Here is a 12,793-nt window from a genome sequence, read left to right as displayed (position 1 = left end):
TCCAATTTAAAAATGGGGTACAGAACTAAACAGAATTCTCAACAGAGGAACCTCTAATTGCTGAGAAGCACTTAAATATTCAACATCCTTAGTCAACGGGAAAATGCCTGCCTTCAAGATGTGCAGAGATAAAGATGGAGCAGAGATTGAAGGAATTATCAACCAATTACCAGCCTAAATTGAGACTCATCCATCATATAGGAGAGAGCCAACCCTTGACACTATTAATGATACTTTGCTCTATGCTTGCAGACAGGAACATAGCATTAACTGTCTTCTGAAAGGCTTCACTCACCAGCTGATAAGAGATGCAGAGACCCACAGCCAAACTTAAGGCGGATCTCACTCAGGGAAGAGTAAGAGATTGTCTTAGTTTGTGTTTCACTGCTGTGAACAGACACCATGACCAAGGTAACTCTTATAAGGCCAACATTTATATAATCATCAGGCAGGAGCATGGCAGCAATCAGGCAGGCATGGTGCAGCGAAGCTGAGAGTTCTACATCTTTATCTGAAGGCTACTATGAAGACACTCACTTCCAGACAGCTGGGACGAGGGTATTAAAGCCACCCAGTGACACTCACTCAAACAAGGCTACACTTCCTACTCCAACAAGGCAACAACAGTGGCACTCCCTGGGCCAAACATAGACAAGCCATCACAGAGATAAAACTGATTGAGCTGGAGGGGTCAAGGACACCAAAAGACCTACAGAGTCAACTAACCTGGAACCTTGGGAGCTCAGAGACTAAACTACCAACCCAAAGCGTTGCCAGGCTGGACCTAGAGCCCCTAGACATTTATCGAAGATGTGAAGGTTTGTCTTCATGTGGGTCTCCTAATAAAAAGAGCAGGGTTGCCGCGCACACCTTTAATCCCAGCACTTGGGAGGCAGAGGCAGGAGGATTTCTGAATTCGAGGCCAGCCTGGTCTACAGAGTTCCAGGACAGCCAGGGCTATACAGAGAAATCCTGCCTCGTAAAAAAAAAAAAAAAAAAAAAGAACAGGGTTGTCTCTGACTTTGTTGCCTGCCTTTGGATCCCCTTCCTCTAGCTGGGCTACCATGTGGGAGAGGATGCATTTAGTCCTGCTATAACTTGATATGCCAGAGTGGGTTGGTACCCACAGGGTACTACCCTCTGAGAAAGGGAAAGGTTAGTGGGGAGGGGCGTGTAAGGGTGGGGCTGGGAGGAGAGGGGGGGCTTCAATCAGGATCTAAAGTGAATGATTAAATAAATAAAAATGATTGGCTTACACTTCTTTGAAATTAAGCTCCTTGTTCAATATATTTAAGATACATTGATCTCCAAAACCCAGAAGCTATTTTTAAGCTCTGAGCACATGCTTAATTTAGGTCACTGTGGTTCACCCATTGTCCTTAAAACTTTACCCCAGTATCAACACAGCTATTTTTGGTCTATGTGTGGGCTGTAACTACTTGTTAGTATACATATGTGTACATGTGTAGGCAAGAGGTAGATATTCGGTATTTTTGTGCTCCAAGACAGAGCAAGAGCAGAGTTTATCAATTCAGCCAAGGTAGTTAGACAATGAATTTCAGCAACCAGCCTGTTTCTACATACCCCCCCTACACACACAAAATGGGGTTATAGATATGCATTATTTTGCCTGGCTTTTTATGTGGGTTCCATCTGGGAATCCAAAATAAGATTTTCATGCCTATGTGCCAGGTACTCACCAACTAAGACATCTCTCAATCTCTCATGGTAACATTTTAAGTAAATGTTAACACAAAAACACCAAGGAAAAAAACCCAGTAACTTCCCCTAGACAACTTAAAAAAAAAAAAAAGAATATATATACTTTTCCATATAGGCTATATAAAATAGTCTTAGCTTTATAATGATTTGTGGCGTTTAACAATTAACACCTTTTAACAGTTAAAAGCTTTAAAATGTTTATTGTGATCTATGAAATAGTATAAAATATATGGTTTGTACAAATCTAAATTGAATATTGAGTCTTTTTTAGATAATGATGAATTGTAATTTTTTCCCTCAGACATTCAAATAAACCATGAATTCTTGATCATTTTCTTCTCACCAACAATCAAAATATCCTAAAGATGACAAACTCCAGGGCTGCAGGGCTGGAGAAATGGCTCAGCTGTTAAGAGCACTAAGTGACTGCTTTTCCAGAGGACCTGGTTCAATTCCCAGCACCAATATCACAGATAACAATTGTCTGAAATTCTAGTTCTAAGGGATCCAACAATACCTTCTGGTTTCTTTGAATACCAGGCACACACATGGTGCACAGACATATACATAGGCAAAACACCCACATACATAAAAACATTTTTAAGAGGGTTTGTGATAAGATTCTTCAGCACAACTTAAAACTTATTCTATAGTCTTTAAACAGAAAATTCTAGGACTATCATACAAAATAAAATTTTTATTTAAAAAAACAAAAGCAGATATTGAATGGAAAGACTAGGAATAGTAAAACTAGTAAATAAATTCTAAGTTTACTTTAATTGTAAATCCCATGCCAGAATTCCACACCCAGGATCCACAGTATATAAAGAGAAAACTTGCTCAAGTTTGTACACACACACACACACACACACACACACTCAGAGCACATAATACTTTTAAAATTTTTAAAAAACTTTTAGATATGAACACCTTTTCTTATCCAAAATATAACCCTGCTTCCTGAATACAGATGCAGTGTGACACAGCAGCTGCCTCATACTGCAGCCATGCCTTTCCTCATGGCAAGATAATGGCGTGATCCTACTTTGGCTGTAGTTAGGAGGTCTGTTCTTTGCCATCTGAAATGCCTACAGGTTCCTACAAATGCTCAGCTCACGGCCCTGGAAGTAAAGTTTCAATTTCAGCTGCCAACCAAAGAATACAGTCACTTACTACACTGACTTTAGTTACCTTCTAAAGAGACAGAAAGGATTAAAACATAGCAGTTTGACGATATCACTCAGGGTAAGAAAAGTCAAATTTGGAATGTGAAGGTATTCACTATTAGGCACCGGCTTTGAACTGAGCTAACAGTAATCATCTGACATTCTGTTTTGTGCTTTGATGTATTACATCTAACTGTATGCAGAGCCTTAGCTATAAAAGCTAGCCCCAAAGTAAGAATTTCTCTTCTTTGCCTCCCCCATCTTCATTCTTGAAGAAGAGCTCAAATATCTGGGCACAAAATCTAAGGAGAGAAAATATTTCCACATACAGTATAAGAATCGCTTTATGTCTAAACTTTGTTACTTGGCAAAGAGTTACTTATTCCTTATCCTAATGTATATACTTCTATGGCTTTGTTCAGTCTTCTTTGACTTCACTGTAATAGACTAAATTTGTATCTTAGGGTTTGTACTGCTGTGAAGAAACACCATGACTAAAGAGCAAGTTGGGAAGGAAAGGGTTGACTTTCAGATCATAGTCCATTGTTGGAGGAAGTCAGGGCAGGAACATAAAGGCAGGAGCTGATGCAGAGACCACGGAGGGTGCTGCTTACTTACTGGCTTGCTTTGCCTGTCTTAAAGAGACTCCAGTCCAGGGATGCATCACCCACAAAAGGCTGGGGTCTCCCCAACTGATCACTAATTGAGAAAATGCCCTCATTTCCCAATTATGGATGCATTTCCTCAAAAATGGCTTTCTCTGGGATGACTCTAGTTTGTGTCAAGTTGACACACAAAACCAGCCAGTACAATTTGTTTACTGACTTCTTGAAACTAACATTTGGAAAATAACATGAAATAATGTTTTGCAGGGGGAAAAAGGGAATAATACCTATTCCACAGAGGCAACCTTATTTCCAAACATTACTTTTTTACTATTATTTTAGGTTTTATATATTGCATTTTTATTCTAAACAAACAAAAACCCCACTTAAGTATTGCAAGCTCATGAAATACAGTAAGGCAGGACAGTTCATGCTTTCATCCTGACCTCTGTCATTAAGATTTATAGGTTCTTGGGCTGGTGAGATGGCTCAGTGGGTAAGAGCACCCGACTGCTCTTCCAAAGGTCCAGAGTTCAAATCCCAGCAACCACATGGTGGCTCACAACCATCCGTAACGAGATCTGGCGCCCTCTTCTGGAGTGTCTGAAGACAGCTACAGTGTACTTACATATAATAAATAAATAAATCTTTAAAAAAAAAAAAAAAAAAGATTTATAGGTTCTGAACACATAATACATGCCCTGCTTTTGTTCTCCTGGTAAGCTCATTCAAGCATGAGCTTTTATATTTGAAGTTTTGTGGAATCCTGGTTGGTCGATCCTAAGCAATAGCAACAATATCCCAGAATTTTGAATTTTAACTTAAGACATACAAGCACTTTTATTCAAATTGATCACAATGTAATACACATTTAAAGTTTAGGAAAATCTTTTCTTTTTCCTTTTTATTAGATATTTTCTTTATTTACATTTTGAATGTTATCCCCTTTCCTGGGTTCCCCTCTGAAAACCCCCTAACCCCCCACCACCAACAACAACAATCCACCCACGCCTAACTCCTGGTCCTGCCTGCCATTCCCCTACACTGGGGCCTCTCTCCCATTGATGACTGATGAGGCCATACTCTGCTACATATGCGGCTGGAGCCATGGGTCCTTCCATGTATACTCTTTGGTTGATGGGTTAGTCCCTGGGAGCTCTTAGGGTACTTGTTGGCTCATATTGTAATTTCTCTTATGGGGCTGCAAACCCCTTCAGCTCTTTGGGTCCTTTCTCTAGCTCCTCCATTGGGGACCCTGTGCTCAGTTCAATGGTTGGCTGAGAGCATCCACCTCTATTTGTCAGGCACTTGCTGGAGACAGCTATATCAGGCTCCTATCAGTATGCACTTCTTGGTATCCACAAGTGTCTGGGTTTGGTGACTGTATATGGGATGGATCCCCAGGTGGGGCAGTCTATGGATGGTCATTCCTTCAGTCTCTGCTCCATTTTGTCTCTGTATCTCCTCCCATGGGTATTATGTTCCCCCTTCTAAGACCACACTTTGGTCTTCCTTCTTGAGTTTCATGTGGTCTGTGAATTGTACCTTCGGTATTCCAAGCTTCTGGGCTAATATCCACTTATCAGTGAATGCATATCATGTGTGTTCTTTTGTGACTGGGTTACCTCACTCAGGATATTTTCTAGTCCCATCCATTTGCCTAAGAATTTCATAAATTCATTGTTTTTTAATAGCTGAGTAGTACTCCATTGTGTAAATGTACCACATTTTCTGTATCCATTCCTCAGTTGAAGAACATCTGGGTTCTTTCCAGCTTCTGGCTTTTATAAGTAAGGATGCTATGAACATAGTGGAGCATCTTATTACATGTTGGAGCATCTTCTGGGTATATGCCTAGGAGTGGTATTGCTGAATCCTCAGCAATACTATGTCCAATTTTCTGAGGAACTGCCAGATTGACTTTCAGACTGGTTGTACCCACCAGCAGTGGAGGAGTGTTCCTCTTTCTCCACATCCTCGCCAGCATCTGCTGTCACCTGAGTTTTTTATCTTAGCCATTCTGATTGGTATGAGGTGGAATCTCGGGTTGTTTTGATTCTAGCATTACTATTTAAAGGAATATTTCTTAGAGAAGGGATAGAACTCTAATAGGCAGTGTCTTCAATGAAGTTCCAGTAATATTTTTTCCCCAGTCCCTCAAGGACAGGTTATATACCTAAATCCAAATACAACACAGGGGAAGCAATTCTGTAACAATTTTAGAATAGTTTTGGGATAATTTAAATCTTCCTTAACTGAAATTTTGGTTGTTCAAATCTAAATGAATAAATATCCCAATCAAATGACCACATTATGGTGAGCTCCAGTTGCTCCATTCAGATCTTGTCACTTCTCTCCCAGTCACTATGTGAATCCCTCTGGCCAAATAACATGTCACATATCTCTTGATATTAATGTCCCTAAATTTTGTATCATCATTATTATATATGTATACATGACACTGAGTGTGTGAGGACACCAGTACAACACTCATGCAGAGATGAAAGAACAATTTGGCAGAGTCAACTCTCTCCTCCCACCTTTACATAGGTTTGGGGGGGAATATACTTAGGTTACTAGGCTTGCATGGAAAACATTATTCATCGAGTCTTCTCACCAACCCTAACTTCTCTAACTCTTTTAAAAAAGACTCAGTTATTGTAATGGCTATTCTTGGTTGTCAACTTGATTATATCTAATCAATTAATTAATAATGGAATGGATTAATCTGAACTATAATCCATAATTGGAGAACTCAACTTTGATCCAGATCTTGAGGTTGGGAGATACAAGTTTCTCACCTGGATCTTGGCATGGAGATCTTGAGGCATAATGGCTATGAAAAGCTTAGGCCAAGGCAATGTAACACATGCCTTTAATCCCAGGAGACTAAGGCAAGGAGATTTCAGAGTTCAAGGACAAAACAAGGCCCTCCAACTCGGGATTGTAGTTCATTCCAGTTATACCTATACAAACTTTTCCTGACCACTGCTGTATTTTCTACCCCAGAGTTCACAGCCACCTTTATAACATCACCTTTATGACAGCATACTGCACAAAAACCCAAGTTAACCCTTTCTCTACACTATAAATTCCTTAAGAACAAGAATTACTGATTACCAGCATCTAAAGACAGTATAGCTCAAGACCAATCTACAATCCTCAAACAAGTATGCTTTTGATAGTATACCTTAATAAAAATACATATTCAAAAACAAATATACTATGTTCTTTAACATTCCATGACTACTTTAAGAATTTTCATTTAAAAGGGCAATTATTTTTAGCAAGCATTTAGAGTACTCTTACTGATGGTGAAGACACAAAAATCTAGAAATTAAAGCACCTTTTCTCTCCATTTTTTTGAAAAATCCATTATTATAATTATACTTCAATCAAAATGTTCAAGCCAGACACAGTAGCTTACCTGCAATCCCAGCACTTGTTAAGAGGCAGGAGGATTTTAAATTCAAGGTCATACTCTCAGGAGTTTCCACACCAACCTAAGCTACATAACATCCTAACCTTATCCCACCGCCTTATTCCAAAACAAAGACAAAAAAACAAACCAAACTGAATACATAAACAAGCAGCTGTAGAAAAAACCCAGACCCACTTTCTAACTTCAAAACTTTATGCTGTGAATAAAGATTTAGATTTTACTATGTAAGTATCTGACATTTTGTCACACAAAAAAAAGTATAGATAAAAATGGTATGGAAAAGTTCAAATAGCTCCTACCTGTGCTTAATTTTGTTTTTTTAGAAACAGGGTTTCTGTGTGTGTCCTGGAACTTGTTCTATAGAGTAGATTAGTCTCAAACAAAGATCTGCCTGTCTCTACCTCCCATGTGCTGGGATTAAAGGCATGCTCTACCACCACCACTTGGGAGTATTTAATTTTTTTGATAGTTAACAAACTTTGTAATTTAGTCTATTGTTTCTTTCTCCCCATTTTGACAGCCTGTTACATAGCTATCCATAGATTTCCCCCACGTCTATATTTCACTTACCTATATTGTCTGAATAAAACCAACTGCACCTTAGTTAAGATTCACTTATTTCTAAGAAGTCTTTTGGGAATGGTGCCAAAGGGATAAGGTGATGTCTCAGTGAGTAAAGAGTGAGGACCTGAGTTCAGATCCCCAAAAACCTATATACAGCCAAATCTCCAGGTCCTAAGGTACGTAGGTAAGAGACAAAACATGAGAAACCTTTAAATCTCCAAGTTTTTTGCAATAGCAAGAACCCCCACCCCACCCCATATCCAACAAGGTAGAAGGTCAGGACTCACACCCAATATTATCCTCTGATCTCCACACATGTACTCTGTCACATTCAAGTCCTACGTTTGAATACTAGAGCACAAACACAAAGAAAAGAACTTGCTACTCTTGGCAAGTCAATTACAACAGAAATCATCACAAAGATTGACCTTCAAACCAGGTCCCAGACTCACTATTTGACTTTTGTTTTTTTAAAAAAGGGACTATACAGAAACAATACTTTCCTACGTTTCCAGTTCCACCACATTATACATTTGTTGGCAGTTACAAGTTTTATTCCTTCCCAGGGGTATCCAACTTTTGGCATCGTTACAGCACTGTCTTCTATGAAGTTCATACTTAAGAACCACACAAACTTATTTTTTAGAAGTATGTCATAGTGTTTTAGGTGAGTTTAGGGCTTTATGGTGAGTTGAATTCATAGTTATTCTTGACCACATACAGCTAATGGACCAAGAACTGGACAAGCCTGATAGGCAGTATAAAGTATAGCCAAGTACACTAAATCCTCTCCAGGAAACAAATTTGGGGGAGCCCAAGCACATACTTTGCCAGAAAGTAGGTGATAATAATCTTGTTTGTTTTTTTTCCCTGTCCTGCTTGCAGTCAATTAAAACACACCTTTTTCACATTTGAAATTATTCTTCTGTAGTTGGCAGCTAGTGTGACAAGCACATCAGGTGGGCACATCTGGATGTTTCTCAGTACTCTCAAATCTTTTATCCCTTCACAAAAGAAAAGAAAGTGAAAACAAGTGACCTGTAGCTTGAGAATGGATTAAGACTTGCAGAATGCAGTAAAGAAACCATCCTTCTGTCAACACATTTGAATAAAGTCAATCACTTTCAATTTCTTAAACCATTTCATTTTAGATTCAAAAAAGGTAAGAGTCAGAAAGACTCATTTAAAAAGTCAATGAAAATTTAAAGTTACTCTTTAAGGTGAAGGCTGCTAACTAAGCAAATCCTAAATTCTCATTTAAAGTTCAATCTCTTGAATTATGGAAAGAAAAAGCATCATCTCATCTCTAAATTTACTATTTCCTGAAATATTAAGAAAAAACATTATGCACCTCCTATATAATAATAATAATTTAATTCTACAGTGTTTCAAGCACTAGAAAAGTTTGAAAATATCTTTAAGTCCATGTTTCAACCACAAAAGCAGTAATTATTTAAAAACTGACTTGTTAACCAGGAGTGTTGCACTCCCCTTTGATCCCAGCACTTGGGAAGCAGAGCCAGGCAGATCTCTGAGTTGGAGGCCAGCCTGGTCTACAGAGTGAGTTCCAAAGGATGACACAGAGAAACCCTGTCTCAAAACAAAACATTTCAGTTTGAAGGAATATTTTCCTACTGCATTAAAATTCAGAACCTACTGAACTGAGAGGCAAGTTAGACGGTGAACGAACGAACGGATTTTTCATGCTGGCAAAACCACAGAGAAATACTTTAGACTTAACACAATCACTGATAGCACAAGCTGCCAACCACCAACCTCTCCTACACACAGAACTATCTATCCTGGTTGGTCTCATGAAGTGAGACACATTTTCTGCAGGGGCCACACTCCCAGGAAAAGAGAGGAAGGGGTCAGCATAGTACTTAATTCTCTTACAACAGGCCTAATAGACAAACAAGGAGAAAAAAAAGTGCAAGCCAGACAGTTTTCATGCCTTCTTTTTTGTTGTTGTTTTTTCGAGGCCAGCCTGGTCTACAAAGTGAGTTCCAGGACAGCCAGGACTACACAGAGAAACCCTGTCTCGAAAAACCAAAAAAAAAAAAAAAAAAGACTGGCCTCAAACTCAGAAATACGCTTGAGTCACAAGCCAATTTCAATTTACCCACCTACAAGTGCACTGTTTATTAACCTGCTTGTAAAATGGCCTAAAGCTGTTAAATGAATACAAGTTAATCAAAGCCTTGTGAGATATGAGTATTTACATAGTGTATTTCAGATAAATATAAGAACAAACACCCACATACATACACACAAGCAGTCTTGGTCGGTGCGAAGATCGGTTCTGGATGTCACACCTGACCTAAATCAATTCTGAGGTCACACCTGGCCTAAATTGATTAGTACTTCTGATGTGGAAAAATACATATTTAAAAGACAAACTATCTCTTAACATTACAAAGACAAGGAAAGAAAATCCATGGTTTTGTACCCCTATTAAGTTACTTTAAAATCTTGGGCAGGCAACAAAGTAGAGGTCGACCTACAGCCAGACAACTGAGTCCCATCCCCAGAGCCCACACCGTGGGAGGAGAGAATAACACTCACAATGTGTCCTCTGACCTCCATACACAAGCCACCAACACAGAGACAAAAAGTTACACAAAAATGTAATATAATTTTAAAGAAAAAATTACTTTAAAATCTTACTAAATACAAACCACCTAAAGGAACTTTAGACTCAAGACAAAGAAACTTTATTAAATCAGCTTAGATTGTCTGAAAATGTTTAAAAGTGCTCCTGGCAAAGCCAGTTAAGGAAAATCAGCTAGACTGATAAAATGAGAAAAATAAAATTAAAGCCCTGAATACTGTAGCAAGTTTCTGAAATAAAAAAAAAGTTATTGTAACTTTTTCATGTGGAACAGCTGTGCTCCAAAACATCAAAGACAGCCCTACAGAACTTAATCTCTCTCAGAATCATTTTAAAGACATTCTTGAGATAAAGAACAAGCAGTCAATTACTTATGACTGGTCACATGATGTAAATCATTTATAAACAGCAGGATATCGGACTAGCAACAGAGGCTTATTATTAACCAATTAAAAATATCCATCTTTGTATTTTTAACAGGATTCCTGGCCAGAATTCCCTAAACCATCCTCCATTCACCCGGTCACATGGTTAGGAGTCACGAATGTAAGCGGTGAACAAGCTTTAAACACGCCAAGGTAACTCCTTAAACTGATTTCGTGACACACTGTATCGTTTCCAGGCACTGCACCCTGCTAAGCATTTAAAAACATTTCTCCTGAAATCATCACAGAAAACCCCTTCCTCCAGATTTCTTTAAATCTGGAAAAAACTATCATAGCATGTCTTCTTTTGTACATAAAACGTCTGAATTCCATTCCCTTCCCCAAAAGTTCAGATGTTACAGAATAAAAGGCTACGAGGAAAAAAGAAGGGTTTCTAAAGCTGTATTCTTGGAAGAAGCACTAACTTTACACGTGTTTGGCCATAAACTCCGCACAGTTTATTTCCCCTCAAATTTGACCGTATTCACAAGCAAAACTAAGGTTCGAATATCTGAAGTCGCTGATTTGGTCTTCGGCTTTCAAGTTCCCCGTTCTTCGGAGTACCGAAGAGATGTTCCCCTAACAAAAAGCACCACGTTCCTTACTAAGGCACCTGAACAGGTCGAACCCCAGTCCCTATTTTCTTTCACATTCACATCCGTTTGCCAAGGTTTTCCTGCACACTCGCAGGCCTGAGGACCACCCTGCACCCCAACCTAGCGACCCCCGCCCACCCACCCTCGCTCGCTCTCATAAACCCACTCCTTCCGCTTCACCCACTTCCACCTCGCACGTTTCTCTGGATTCACCGTGCTTCTTCTAGACTGTGGGCACCCAGGGGCTCGGGGCCGCCTGGCACCCACACGGATCTGGTCACTAAGGCCGGCAAAGGGCGCGGGGCGCGGGAAGGAAGCGGGAAAGCGGCGAGTGCGCCCCCTCCCCCGCCGGCGCACACCCCCTTCCGGCTCCCCTCCCCCGGCATTGTGCGAGCGGGGCCCAGGCCGCGGCCCGCCGCGATCCCCGCCCAGGCCCGACCCGTTCCCGCCCGAGGCCTGCTCCCGCGGAGGCCGCCACACAAAGCCCGGAGCCGGCCCCCGCGGCGCCCACGGACCCGACGAAGCGAGCGCGGGCTGACTTACAGGGCTGCTGCGGCCGCGCTGCCTCAGCCGGGGGACACCGACCGTTGGGCACCGGCGGCGACGCTCTCGGCCGTCCGTCCTCCCCCTCCGCCTCCGGTGGCGGCGACGTCTTCTTTCTCCTCCTCCTACCTCCCTCCCCCCCACCCCACCTCCTTCTTCTCCTCCCCCTCCTCCTCCGAACCACCGAAGTACCGAGGGTGAGGCACAGAGACTCACAACAACATGGCTGCCGCCGCCGCCTCCCCTCCCCTCCCTCCCCCGCCCACCGGCCGCGCGCAAAGCACTGCGGGAGAAAGGGGGGAGCACTCACCCAGCCGCGACGCCTCGCAGTGAAGTGCGTATCTTCTCCCGCGCGCCGGGCGCAGGGGGCCGGCCGGGGCTCCGCGCGTGCGCACTGGCGCGGCGCTCTCCTCGCGGGTGCGGCCGCCATCGGGCGTGCACTTCCCGGTCTTTACCTTCTGGGTTCAGGGCTGGCCTGCGCGCCGGACCTCTGGCGCTCTGCTCCCGGGGTTGGTCTCGCTCCTCGTGTGGTGCTGCAAACCCTCGACTTTCTGTGTGAGACTGAATTTATTCATCCACCGCTTCCTCCCGGATATCTCATTGTTCTCCCTAAACTGCCTGTGTGTAAGCACTGCTGCCCATGCACCCCAAAATTGAAGTCTCTTTCCCCCTACTTCCGGTATGCTGGCACCTACAGGAGCTGTAGACCTTAATACAGGCCCTACCGCTCAACGTTTATCTCCCCTTTTCCACTCAAATGTTGGAGGTTTAGGGGTTTAAAAAAAATGCACCTTGATATCGTTTACAGTACTCTCAGGCAAGTGTCGCTGACTCCCTGCAATTGATGAGCCAGGGGTACTGGGTAAGCACAAAAGAAACTACCATAGCTTTGTATCACACTGAATGTTTTCTTATTACCAGTTAGACTTGACTTGCCCTTCCTTGAAATCTGCAGAGAATAACAATGACTGCAAAGATTTGGTCGCAGTAGTTGGGACCACTTTCTATCACACCTCTTTTGGAGAGCTTAGGCCCTCATGGGACAACTTCCTAATTAATGGCCTACCTCCTGGTTTTGACAATCCAGGGCCTTTTAATTAACCCTGTGTCAATGTCTTC

The 12,793-nt window shown here is 41.7% G+C and overlaps 1 protein-coding gene across 12 annotated transcripts in view; it reads right to left on the bottom strand.

Annotated features, from left to right (window-relative positions):
• Positions 1–12,002, bottom strand: part of Pum2 (pumilio RNA binding family member 2) — a 75,833-nt gene extending 63,831 nt beyond the window's left edge. For 5 of the 12 annotated variants that reach the window (XM_029484300.2, XM_021178781.3, XM_029484305.2 and 2 more), the window contains exon 1: positions 11,675–11,817. The gene's annotated coding sequence lies outside the window, so the exon portion shown is untranslated. Of the gene's footprint in view, positions 1–8,399; positions 8,504–11,674; positions 11,819–11,984 lie in introns of those variants that run through there. The other 7 variants (XM_085830194.1, XM_029484301.2, XM_029484304.2 and 4 more) reach the window with 5 other exon arrangements.
• Between the last annotated feature and the right edge of the window lie 791 nt (positions 12,003–12,793).

Source organism: Mus caroli, unplaced genomic scaffold, assembly GCF_978045245.1.
Source record: "Mus caroli unplaced genomic scaffold, Mus_caroli_1 scaffold_14, whole genome shotgun sequence".
NCBI lineage: Eukaryota > Metazoa > Chordata > Mammalia > Rodentia > Muridae > Mus > Mus caroli.
Note: the sequence above shows the minus strand (reverse complement) of the source record. Positions and strands in the feature narration are given on the sequence as shown.